The 13,742-nt window shown below is 40.4% G+C and overlaps 1 protein-coding gene and 1 non-coding gene across 6 annotated transcripts in view; both read right to left on the reverse strand.

The window, feature by feature from the left end:
• LOC150045740 (neurotrimin) overlaps nt 1-13,742 on the reverse strand; it is a 1,008,551-nt gene that overhangs the window by 886,381 nt on the left and 108,428 nt on the right. The window lies entirely within an intron of this gene.
• LOC150045743 (U6 spliceosomal RNA) lies at nt 3,832-3,935 on the reverse strand. Its single transcript, XR_016532887.1, has one exon. It is a non-coding gene; the product is annotated as a U6 spliceosomal RNA (small nuclear RNA).

The raw sequence follows: 13,742 nt of genomic DNA on the forward strand, positions 1-13,742 counted from the left end.
TGGTTGTATTGTTTAATGCCTCCCACAACGACCTGCAGGGAGATTGCAGTGCTCCCTGCCCACTCTGTCCCATTTGACAAGTGTAAGGTCTTAAGTTATTGACTGAAGACAAGAAGAGTTTGGGAGGAATTTTCTACACAGAGCTCTTCGATGTCAATACTCATTTCTATCTCTGTTTGGCTAGCATGCTTCAGCTCCTTTCCATAATGGCCTTTTTCACTTCCCAGGGTGTATCCCACTGTCTGTAACATAGAAGATGTTCCATAAATGTTTACAGAGTGAATGGAGCAAATGAATGAGGATCATATAAATATCTTTACATTTTGAGACCTAGACTAGGAAACGAAGAGGAGTAGGCTGTCAGTGGACTGGCTGAGGTAGCAGTGGGGGAATAGATACAGGGAAAGGATGGGTGTTTATGCTCCCACTCTCCCATGATGAATCTAGGAACAACTAATTGATCAGTAACCCCTCTCCTCTGCTTCCCACATCCATCCACACTTAGCTTCCTTGCTAGACCATTTCATTTATTTGCTTAAGACAGAATTGTGTCCTCCTTGGGCTAAGTGCTGGAACCCTTGAGACTCTCACCTGGCAAATTCACAGGAAAGACTCCCTTTGCTTTCTCCAATATTTGCATTTAAAGAGGAAAAAATCAACTTGTGGATAAGTACCTGTCTTATAGCTTATACTGGTATCCTGACAATATCGCCTTTAAATTGAAAACACTTCCTTTAGTTTCCTTATTTTTTTTCAATACAAAATTTACCAATAAGAGCAAATCAGTTAGTCAGAACATTTCTGGCATAAAGCAATTGTCATTTGTGTAGACTCTGGGATACTTAACATAATCTGGCAGAAAATTAGCCTGTAATCACTGCTTTCTTTTGGATTTGCTTTAAATGTATTTAAGCCCAAGAGACTCCCCTGGAGAGTGTACCCATGGGACCTTTTTCCTCCTCCAGCTTATTACTCAGGGTTTTGTTGTCTCTGACTAAGAAAATTAGGACATAGTAGTTACTGAGATGCATGTGTTCAGCCCGTGAAATATTCACACATGAAAGTGACCATTCCTTTATCTGATTTTAAATGCTTTAAAGGCATGTAATACCTGACAAGCTTGTGGGGGAAAAATGTCAAGGCTGACAGTGCCATAGAGAAATCTTTTTCCTTGCCCCTGTCCAGTCCTTAATTGACAATGGTAGAAGACAGTCTGTGCTTCCCCTACTGGCTCTCCAAAGAAGAGTCAAGGAAGAAGAGACTACAAACCATTGGAGGCTATTGTTAAGAATGAAAAGTAGCAAGAAGAGTGTGTGTATGTGAGAGAAAGAGAGCTCAGCCCTCTATTGCTTTGCTCATTCTTCACACAAAAGGGCTCAAAATTATTGTGTATGGAGAGAATTTTCCAAAGGGGCCTGTCAGGCGAAAGCTGGAGAACAGTCCTGTGGCATTCCATGAGTTCCTGCCTCTTCTTAAGGACTTAATTTCTGCTTTCAGCATCTTCCCTCCTTTCTCCAGCTTCCCTTCGATAAAAATGTCACACTTCTACTCTACAATGGCTGTTCCTTACTCATGATGACTGTTATCAACCAGTTTGTTCGCTCTATGGTTCTAAGCCTGAGTTCACATGTTTACATATGGGAATGTGAGATCCAACCCTGAGGTTAATGTAAGGTTAAATAAGAATGTGTGTGGAACTGCTGTGGAATCTAGAGACACTTGCATGGACACACGCCCATGCAGGAAGCATGGAGTTTCTGTTACTTTGAATAGACTCTTCTTTGTGAAAAAGCCCACTGTAGTAGGTGGAACCACAAGATGTGTTTCTGATACTAAAGTCTAAGAAAGGAACTCTACTTTCAGTGCTTCAACTTCACCTTCCAACTGAATGAAAAGCTTGGAAATTCAAGAATTTTCTATAACTGCATTTCAGCTGGGTTTCCCATTCTAAGAATTAGATGCAATTAAAACTGACGCCAATGTCTGTTTATATCATGCTAAGTATAGTAAGAAAGAGCTCATTGGCCCTTATTAGTCAGACTCGCCTCTATTTCTCCTCTCACATACAACATGGCTGCCTGGAGCTTTATCCTCTCCAATCCAGTTGTTCTTGACTCTTCCCACCAGGTGTATCCACTCTGAATTTGACTCTTCCCTTTTCCTTTGCTCTCCATCTGCTTTTTCTCCACTCTTTGGAATCCTTACTCTCTTCGCACAATGCCAGTTCTGGCTTTGTGTAGCCACTGCTTTCTGTCTGCATAACATAAGCTGATCACAGGAGATTAGCTTATGGCAAAGGTAGATTTCTTTTGTGGAGGATAAAGGGAATAAGAGGAAAAGAGAACTGAAGTGGACAAAAATAGCATTCTCTTTGTCAATCGAGGCCAAGCAGAACACATGTGAGCAATTCTTGTTGCTGCCATCAAATACGTCAAATACGACTGAGGAGATATCCCAGAGTGGCTAAACATTCTATTCTAGCTCTCCCAGGAAGTGTACAGAAAAAGGAGCAGGTGAAAGCAAGAAGATGTCACACTTTCGTCAATCTATTGGAAGAAAACCTGAAACAATCACTGAGTCCATGAATATGCATCATGTATATCTTTGCTATCATAAGGGGTGTACAGCAGATGGCTGGTATGAGTCTAGATCTGCTCACTACTCTACCTGAATGTGATGATGGGGAGGTGCTCAAGTGCCAGACAGAAGCTGTCAGACTGTGTAACACATTGTCTGGGGGAGCGGCAACTTTCCATTACCCTTGGTCTCAGGGTTAAAGGCCAGGATCTCATAGAATCTAAAAGGTACCTCTAATGAGTAAGACATGAAAAGGGGCCTGACCATTAGTGAGCATTAATGCTCCTGTTCCCAGGACCATTAACCTTGGATTCCTCGGCCCAGTTCCAAGTAGGTTAATTACATACCGCCTTCCCAGGTTCCTTTCTGCCCTTACAGATGTATTCAGTATGCTTGTAAGAAATGTTAGTGGTATCCATCTTCATTATCAACATGACAACGATGCTTTCATCATTGACTCTCATAACTTAGCATTTTCATTTGGAATAAGAGTTTAGAGGAAACCTGAAGTTCTACTAAGGAAATGCATTTTATTTGATGTCCTTATTTCTAAAGGTATCCCAGCCAAATGCTAGAGCCTCATGGGTATAATCCTAGCTATTCACTCAGAAGGCTATCTGAAGATCATAGCTCAAAGCCTAGGTCAAATAGACAAATACAAGAGATCCTTATCTGTGAATAACCAGTAAAAAGCTGGAAGCTAGGTGTGAGTCAAATGATAGAGCATCAGCCTTGAGCAGAAAATGCTAGTCAAGAATACAGGACTTTGACTTCACGCACCAGTACTGGCAATTAATTAAGTAATTAATTTGTGAATTAATGACTGACATTGACCAAGATATATTGTATTCATAAACTGCTTTATGGCAACTCCTTTATACAGCTGCTTAAAGAAGATGGTTGTTGTGATGATGATGTTTCGCCAGTCCTAGGGCTTGAACTCAGGGTCTGAGTTCCATCCAAGAGTTTCTTTTGTGCAAGGCTAGTACTCTACTGATTGAGCCACAGTGCCACATCCAGCTTTGGCTGATAGTTTATTGGAGATGAAAGTCTCATAGGAACTTTTTTGGCCCAGTCTTGCTTCACCCTATGATGCTCAGATCTCAGCTTCCTGAGCAGCTAGGATCACAGGAATGAGCCATCAGTACCTAGCTAAAGCTATTGTTTTGACAATTCATAATCTACTGATTAAAAATGAAGAAAACATGCAGTAAAATAGAATATCCAGAAAACAAAACAAAAGAGGGGTGGGGGGAAAATATGGAATGCTTCACGAATTTGCTTGTCATTCTTTTGCAGGGGCCATGCTAATCTCTGTATCATTCCAATTTTGGTATATGTGTTGCTGAAGCAAGCACCTAAAGATATTTTTAAGTCTAAATAAATAAATAGTATTTTAAAACTTTACAACTTGGAGGTAGAGAGTTGTGGGAAGGGAAATTAGGAGAAAAATGAGGGAGGGAGTAAAAATGTTTGGCAAGAAATGTACTCGTTACCTTACTCATGTGACAGTAACCTCTCTTGTACATCACCTTTATAATAAAATAAAATAACATTTAGAAAATGAATAGTATTACAAAGAAGTAGATGAGCCATGTTCCTTTACCTAAGGAAAAGCCGCATGCTTGCATTTTAAGAGCAGAAGCAATGCTGCTAATAATTCAGTGTTCATAATGATTGAAAAGGATGCCAAGATTCAAAAAGAAGGAGAGCTGCCCTGAGGCTGATTCTGCTGAGACAGGTCTCTGTAAACACACAAATCTCTCAGCCATTTCTGGTTTATGAAGGTGATGCATAAAACCTGGGATGTTATCTTCATCAGCATCATTCGTCTGTCTATCTATCCACGTCAGATCAAGCATGACTACTACTGTCCTCTGTTCTACAAACATTCATGGGCTTTTACATTCCCAACCTAAGATCAATACTGCAACGCACCTTTTTCTAAACCGTTCTCAGAAGGGTGAGCACAGCCAGAAATAAACAGCACTGGGTGGGGAAGGCAGAAAAGTCATACTAGCTCAGGTTTAGAAGACTGGCAGACATACTTCCCGATCCAGTCCTTAACCTTTTTTGGTTTGTTTTTTTTTTTATTTTGGTTGGTTGTGGGACTTGAACTCTGGGCATGTTCACTGTCCTTGAGCTGTTCAGCTCAAGGCTATCACTCTAAAACTTTGAGCCACAGCACAACTGCTGGTTTTCTGGTGGTTAATTGGAGATAAGAGTCTCATGGACATTCTTGCCCAGGCTAGCTTTGAACCATAATCCTCAGATCTTGGCCTTCTGACTAGCTAGGATTACAGGCACCAGCCACCAGCACCTGGCCCATTCCTTAACTTTTGGTCAATTTTCTCTCCATTTCTCCTAAATGTTCCATGTCTTACTAAATATTGGCCTTCACATTCTAGGAAGACAAACTTCTTGCCAGCTTCTCTAAATAGATTGAGACTATTAGGTTCACTCTACTCAGATTCCTATCCATCCACATCAGATTATTCTCTCCAATGCCCATTCCTATCCACTTGATCATTTTTTACCCCAACCTGCTGATGGAAAGCTTTCTCCTCTTCCCAATGGCATTCAATGTACTCGATTTGCACATTGCCATTTGCCATTATTTTGGAAAACCCCTCCTCAACTCCCACCTCCATTTCCAAAGGCCACATTTTTCAACTCAAATTTTGTTCTGACAGAATATATTCCCATTTTCATTGAGATAGGATAATAAAGTGAAAAGAGACTGCTGAGGATGTAGAAAAATGAGAATCTCCCTCCCTGGAGGAGAGATGGATATAGGGCCAGCTGATCTTCCTGGCAGGTCATGCTTCTCTTCCTCACCAGTCGGTAATGGCTGGATGCTCTTTAGAACTCTTTGCCTACATTTCCATTCTGGAAGCTCACTGTTTTTTTTTTTTTTTACACATCTGCTCCATAGGAATTCCTTTTACCATACTGCTTTATTTTAAACCACCCCTATTTTAGAAACTGCTGGAGCTTAGAAACCAATTTCCATGATTATTCCTAAGCAGGTGGTGTATGTAGGAAAGTTGTACACAAGCTGTGTACATAGAAGACCCAAACTCAGTTTGTTCCAAAGGAAGAAATAGATGGGGTCTGCATGGCATCTTTCTTTTATGGAAACATCTCAACTAAAAGGTAGCTTTTCATAGGTAGAAGAACCTTCACTCAGGGAACTGAGTCTCTTTTAAACAGAGACTGACTTTGTTTGAAACAATCACTGTCAGGCACGGAAGCCATTGACTAATGCAACCTACTAGAGGTGACACTGCCGGAAATCATTCCTGAAAAACTCTGACTCTCCCTTTCACTACTCTGATCCAGGGCCAGCAATTAGAGTGATACCTATAATAGCATCCTTAAGGCATTGGCCTTTGTGCAAAATTTGACAGTACACCCCCTGCCAAAAAACCTTACCCCAAATAGTAATTATAATAAACAATAATTTACTTCAATCTATTTAAACATCAATGCAGAAAACCTCATGATTAATAATATGAACAGTTTAAATACAGCTAGGATCAGTATAGTACCAGGTCAAGCTATATAGGAGCCTGAGGCAAAAGGAAAAATCAGTAACACTGATCCTGTCTCATTGTAAAATTGTGATATTTTGCTAATCGTGTTTTTTAAGTATTGATTTTGATTTTTTTTAAAAAAATCACATTAATTATTTTCATCTGTGTGACTGAGCTTTGATACAGCTTCAATTCTGCTCTGAGCTGGATGCCTGATTAGTCCTGGCCCTGTCCCCTGCTCCCACCTAAAATCACTTATCACATCCCTCACCTTTGCTTCCCAATTACCCTTTGAACCATCACCTTCCCACTTCAGTAGATTCCTTCACCTCAGGATGCCTCCTTACCACCTCTTTCTCATATAATTTCAATAATGCTCTATGTTGTGTACGAATGTCCAGAAACACCTTTGTTAGTGTTTGTAGATTCAACTTGGCCTGTTTTTTTAGCTTCAGTTCCCCATCTTTAAAAGGATTTAAATAAAGAATTCAAATCTTGGCCGGGAGTTTGGCCTAGTGGTTAAAGTGCTTGCCTAGCATGCATGAAGACCCGGGTTCGATTCCTCGGTACCACATACATAGAAAAAAGCTGGAAGTGGTGCTGAGGCTCAAGTGGTAGAGCTCTAGCCTTGAGAAAGTCCAAGGACAGTGCTCAGGCCCTGAGCTCAAGCCCAGGACTGGCAAAAAAAAAAAAAAAAAAAAGAATTCAAATCTTTGCTTTCCTGTCCAGTTTTAATTACTACAACAAAATACTAGAGGTAGGCTAACCTGATGAAGTAAAATGGTTTATTTAGTTGCATAAATTTGAACATTGAAATGCAAAGGGGCCCCCGTCTTTTGGTAAGACCCTAACACTGTGGACATCATGACAATAGGAGTCTATCAGGGAGAAAAAAATGACATCCTGAAACAGGAAGTCAGAAAGCCATTCAGGAAGGAAACCTGCAGTCATAACAAAATGATCTTGTAAGAGTACAAGGGCCTTGAACCCCTTTGGAGGGCAATCTCCCAAAGACTTGAAGGCCTGCTACTAGACTTACCAATTAAAGACTCCATACCACTTCCCAACACCACATCCTGATGTCCTTACTTCCTATATATAAAATCATTGAGGAACAAAACTTACCCAAACCAGGGTACCTTCTATGATGCCCTTTCTCAACTCCTGTCTTTCAGATTCCCCAGATAACCTATTAGTTCTCACATGCTACACTGTACCTATTCAAACACTTTTTCTGCTGGCCCTGAGGTTTGGACTCTGGTCTGGGAGTTGTCCCTGAGCAGCTTTTTCTCAAGGCTAACGCTTAAGCAACACCATCACTTCTGGCTTTTTTCTTGTGATTTAATTGGAGATAAGAGTATCACAGATTTTCCTGCCAGGGTTGGTTTTGAACAACTATCCTCAGATCTCAGTCTCTTCAGGAGCTAGGATTACAAGCACGAGCCCCTAGCACCCAGGTTATTCTAACACTTTTCTAAACCTTGCCTGTTCTTTTTTCCTTCTTCTGCTTCTTTTGCTTCTCTATTTTTTAATCATTTATTTTTATCTCTGATTAGAATGCTAGTTCCCTTTCACTGTCTGGAAAACTTGCCCTTTCTGTAGACTTCTATTAGTATATACTTCCATTGCATTACAATTGTCTGTGCATAGATTTTTCTCCTCTACCACACTCTAAAATGCTTTACAAGGGCAGAGAGGCTCTCTCTAATTCATCTCTATATTTAAGGCATATAGCAGGTGCTCAAAACAAGTTTGGTGGTTATATAAATGAATTGAGAATAATTGGATAATTGAATCACCACAGACAGAATGCTTCTAAACAAGGTTTTATTTAGCTACTGGTTTTGCAAAGTGGTCTGCAGGACACTTACAACCAGTTAAACCCTCAGCAAATGAGTGTTTACAGTGGACCCCACAGCTCTGGAGTGGGTTGTAATGCACCCATTTATCCTTCCTACCTCAAATATACATGGAACAAAGTAGTCCTACAGTAAAGAGCCCCAGAAAATGGAAATACACCTAAGTAATGAGTTCAGTAGAGAAGCACCCTGTCACACATTCAATTAAAACTAATTTCATTGTCTAGAACCAGCTATTTATGTAATGCAACTGTTTCTAGTAGAACATCAGAACTGTGAGTCTTTTTCTTCTTGAAATGCTATGAGATAAGGACTGTTGAGTAGAAAGCATTATGACTGTGTGTTGTTTTTGTGAGCTGGTTTTAAAGTTTGAACTCAGGAGCTCATTGCTGTCTCTGCACTTTTTCTTTTCTTTCTTTCTTCTTTCCTTTTTTCCCCTCAAGGTTAATGCTTTACCACTTGAGCCACAGCTTCACTTTTGATATTTTGGAGGTTAATTGGAGACAAGAGTCTCATAGACTTTTCTGCCTGGGCTGACTTTGAACTCTAATCCTTAGATCTTAGCCTTCTGAGTAGCTGAGATTGTATATGTGAGTCACTGGCATCTGGCCAAAAAATGTTATTTTAAACAATTATACCCATGATTATTATTGTGACAATGCATACACTTGAAATAACATGGCTACATTGCTGATTCCCACCTTCATTCCTCTAGCAATTGTGTTGTTAAACATTCACTATGGCACTCACTTTGTTAGACACTGGCAATACAAAATAAAGAGAGCAAAAAGCTACAGAGATAGATAAATACAGTGCATGTCAACTTAGAACAAGATAACCATGATGATAGAAATATGTACAGCTGTTCCTGTATCATGAAGAATCCAGAAATACTCCCCACAGGAAATGATTCCTGACATGGGCCCTAGAGGAGATGAGTCCTAATTTTAAAATAATCGGGTAACAACAACAACAACAAAATCATGAAATAATCTCGGCAGCAGAAGTAATATTTTCAGCGTAAAAACAAGATGAAAGAAATTTTCATGTAGAAAATTGCAAGAAAAGGCAGAGGATAGTAAAAAGATAGAAAACTGAAAATGGTAAATGTATCATAAAGGCTTATAGGTGTGCAAAAAACGTTACTCTAAAAGACTTAGAAAGCATTTTAAATCCCTCCCCACACCCCACAGCTGTAATCTGATCATATTGGTTTCAGAAGGAATTTTTCTGGCTGCAATAAGAGAGAAAGTGACAAGGACTAAGAATGGAGGCCAAAGCTCAGTCTAGGGTTTCGTACTGTGGTGTGAATCAGAAAGTAGTTGTGTATTATCCCAGGCATTGACAATAGAAATACAGACCAGATTCCCTTGGTCTTAAAGAAATAAAACCATCAGAAGCTGGTGGCCTGATAAAAGCAGTTGATAAAGGTAGATAAAATGCTAGGATGATCTGCAGACGGGAAAAGGAGTGTGTCAGAAAAAGCCAGAGAGCTGCCCTAGATTCCCCACACCAGGAGCTGGTGATGCCTGAAGTTATCAGCTACATTAACTAGAAGAAGCTCTAGGTCCAAGTTGATACTTGAGCCACAGATAATGGTGATAGAAAACTCTGAGCAGTAGTGAAGTAGGAAAGGATGCACAGAGCTTGACGTGATGAGACCTCTCAGTCCTGATAGTTGTGGAATAAGACATGATCACTTTCTACTCCCATTCCATTCTTACTGTGTGAACCTCAGTTATCGTGACTATGATTCTTTGGAGTTGTCTTTCTTGATCATTGCAAATACATTGTAGTACTACCATGACATGGATTGTGTAAGCCAGCACTAGTCTTTTTTTTTTTTTTTTAAAGTATAAACAGACTGGGCACATTGGTTCACGCCTGTAATCCTAGCTACTCAGGAGACTGAGATCTGAGGATCGAGGTTCAAAGCCAGCCCAGGCACTAAAGTCTGAGAGACTCTTACTTGCAATTAACCACTAGAAAAAGGGAAGTGGGGCTTTCTCAAGGGCAGTAGCTTTGAACTGAAGAGCTTAGGGACAGTGCCCAGGCCCAGAGTTCAAGACCCAGGGCAAACAACAGCAACAAAACAGTATAAACACGCTACTCCTTCTTAGAAGTCTTTTTCTAATTGATTAGATAATCTGCTTAATGTCTGGGTCAAGCAGACCCTCAGTAATGCCAAAGGCAAGCCTATTGAGCTAAACCTATTATCATGATGTTAAAGTGAGAAGAGCTGATTCAGGTATGGGAACCTCATGACTATAATACCAGCTACTGAGGAAACTGAGGCCTAGAGCATCAAAGTTCAATCCTTCATCTGGGATAAAAAAAGTTCATAAGATTCTATCTCCAATGTACTGTCAAAAAGGCCAACTGGAAGCCTAGCTCAAGTAGTACATCACCAGCCAATTAAAAAAGAGAGAGAGAGAAAAAAAAAGCCAAGCAGAGGCTGAACATATGGCTTAGTGCTACAGTGCTTTCTTAGCGTTCATGAAGTCCTGGGTTTGATTCCCCAATACCACATAGACAAAAACAGGACATGGGGAAAATAAAAGCCAAGCTGGAGTTCAAGGCCCTGAATTGCTACCTTTCCCACATATGAGCCACATATCATGTGGATCAAATAACTCAAATTAGAAAGTTATAACTCTAAGGAAGCAAAAATCCAACCCATCTGATATATAGGAATGGGAATGTAGTGATGGAAGCAGTGGAGGGAGGGAAGAGAGAGACAGAGAGAGAGGGAGACAGAGACAGAGACAGAGAGAGTCAACCGCCAGTAGTATTTATATGAGTACTGCAGGATCTTCTACTATGTGATGGATTAGGTAGGAGAATAAGATTTGGCCAGAGGAAAGTATGTTTTTGTGGAAACATTCCCGCTTAGACTCTCATAATATAAAAGAGCTATTTCCACTAGAGGCTCTCTAGGCTTTTTCTTCATTCTTTTACTATGTTGATAAATCCTTTATTGGAACAGGTGTCTTACAAAACTGGCCCAGGACACAAATAAAGCCCTCTGATCCGGAGTTATAAACCTTCCTCTCCTCCTACTGCTCTATTGCCCGTAGATAACTTGAGTATAATCAGGAAAGTAAGCCAGTTGCCTCATCCCTGACCACAGCCTCACCTCATCTCCCTTTGTGGGGTTAAGTACAGATGGTGAAGCACCAAGTTGTCTAGACAAGCAAGGAGCTTTGTCTGATTTCAGTCACTACCACATGCCCCAGGAGAGATCAGCTGGAGTTCTATTGGGAGTTGATTTTAGAATCCAAGCTCTCCCCCTCTTTAGCTGTCTGTTTAAATAACTCATCAAATTTAACATGCTGAACCGACAGCCAATCCCTAGCCTTCATCTTCATGGGAGAATAAATTTAATATAAATATCCTACCAGGGACAAGTACCTACAATGGATTAAAAGCTAAACTGAATGCTAGTGATACAGATTAGCGGAATGCAAGCTATTCTAAACAGACTAACTATAGCTTATGTTTGTATTGTGCCCCAGGTCTGCAATCCCAGCATTTTGGAGGTGAGGATAGAAAGAATGCAAATTTTAGGACAGCCTAGATTATGAGACCCTCTCAAAAGAAAGAAAGTAAGAAAAGAAAGAAGGAAGGAAACAAGAAAGGAAGGAAATACCAAGCAAGCTTGGTCTAGTAGGTATCTACATGGTCAACTAAACACTTTGTAAGCGTCTGTGAAAACTGTGTATAGATGTTGGAGTGGGATAGGGGACCAAAGGCAGATGCATGTGAGGAGGAAAGAATCTAGGACAATAGAAGAAGAACATGATGAGAAACTATGTTATGAGAGTGGTATCAGGCATTACTCACAGTGATGTATTTGCAAACATTTCAGAACTGATGAGTGGTTATACATGGACGTCTGGAGAAAGCTGAATACTGAGAAGTCTCAGTTCCTGGACAGGAAAATGAACAGATGGAGCATGCTACAATTCGAGAGATCAGTTTCAGGAAAATTCAGGTCAGGTCACAAAGGTAATAAATTCAGTGCTGTTAAGGAGCCTGACATATATGATACTGGAAGAATCCCATGGGTTTTGCTTAGTAGAGATTTGGGGATTCAAGTGTGGAATTCATGAGCAGGAGATAAAGACTGGGGAAGCATGGGCATGTAAGTGGGATTGTACAAACAGGGAGTACATAAAGCCTCCATGCAGAATATGTTGAGTAAAACGTGAGTTACAGAAAGAAATCTAAAGAAAGCAACCATTTAATGAGAACTAGAAAATAAAGAAAGGTCACAGAAATCGAGGCCACAGCATTTCAGGACTGAGGAATGGTTCTTCGTATCTATCATACTGAAATGTGAAACAAGAATTTGTTCAGGAAGCCGGGCATGGTGAGTCACGCCTGCAATCCTAGCTACTCAGAAGACTGAGATCTGAGGATCAAGGTTCAAAGCCAGCCCAGACACAAAATGACCTAAGACTCTATCTCCATTTAATCACTAGAAACCAGGAAATGGAGCTTGGCTCAAGGGTACGGTGATAGCCTTGAGGTGAAATACTCAGGGATAGCGCACAGGCCTAGTTCAAGCCCCATGAGTCACAAAAAAAAAAAAAAATCAGGAAAAGATTAAGGAAATCTTTTTATTTATTTTATTTTTTTTTGCCAGTCCTGGGCTTGAGCTCAGGGCCTGATCACTGTCCTTGAACTTTCTCAAGGCTGGAGCTCTACCACTTGAGTCTCAGCATCACTTCTGTGTTTTTTTTCTGGGTATGTGGTACCTAAGAATCGAACCTGGGTCTTTGTGCATGCTAGGCAAAGCACTCCACCACTAGGACAAACTCCCAGCCTCATTAAGGAAGTTTTTAACATCCTTCATAATTATTGTTACAGAGGAGTGAAAATGGAAAGAGAAGGACAGATGGTAGAGTATAGCTGTAATTTCAGCTTCTCAGGAAACAGAGGTAGGAGAATTATGGACTGAGGTCACTGCAAACGAAAATGCAAGACTTTCTAAAATAAACTGAAGCACAAAAAGGGATGGAGACATGACTCAAGTAGTTGAGAGCTTGCCTAGCAAACACAAGCTCTGAGTTCAAACACCAGTACAAAACAGACAAATAAGGCTATCATTAGAAGATAGAGGGCATATATTTAAGGTTTTTTTGGTTTTGTTTTGTTTGAGTTTTGTTTTTTGGTTTGTTTTTTTGGTTAGTCATGGGACCTGGACACTGTCCCCTTGAGCTCTTTCGCTCAAGGTTAGTGCTGTACCACTCTGAATCATGCTCCACTTCTAGTTCTCTGGTAGCTGGTTGATTGAAGATAAAAGTCTCCTAGACTTTTCTACCCAACCTAGCTTCAAACTGTAATCCTCAGATCTCAGCCTCTCAAGTAGCTAGGATTACAGCCATGAGCCAACATGGCCCAGCTTAAGGTTTATTTTTATTAAGGAAAAAATAGGTTAAAATGAAAGTAGACTGAGAAAAAGTAATTTAAAAAAGAAAGATTCTGGAAAAAGAAGTACTGTGACCTACATCTTAGAAAAGACCCAGCTAGCTGGTGGCTGAGGTGGCAAAGTAAGGGATGCCTGCTTCTCTGAAAGGAGAGGCATGCAGCCTTTGTAGCTGTGCATGGTGTCTGGAAGGGAGTAAGTTTCTGCTAGAAAGCACCATGGAGGAAATGGAAAGTGCAAGCGATCCAGATAGCTCAGAGATTTTAAGCAATGACACATCCCTAAATCTTCTAGGTATACCCTGGCCCATCCTAGCCTATAGGCTATGAGAAAGGTTAA

The sequence above is a fragment of the Megascapheus bottae genome, chromosome 27, assembly GCF_031878675.1.
Source record: "Megascapheus bottae isolate mThoBot1 chromosome 27, mThoBot2.hap1, whole genome shotgun sequence".
NCBI lineage: Eukaryota > Metazoa > Chordata > Mammalia > Rodentia > Geomyidae > Megascapheus > Megascapheus bottae.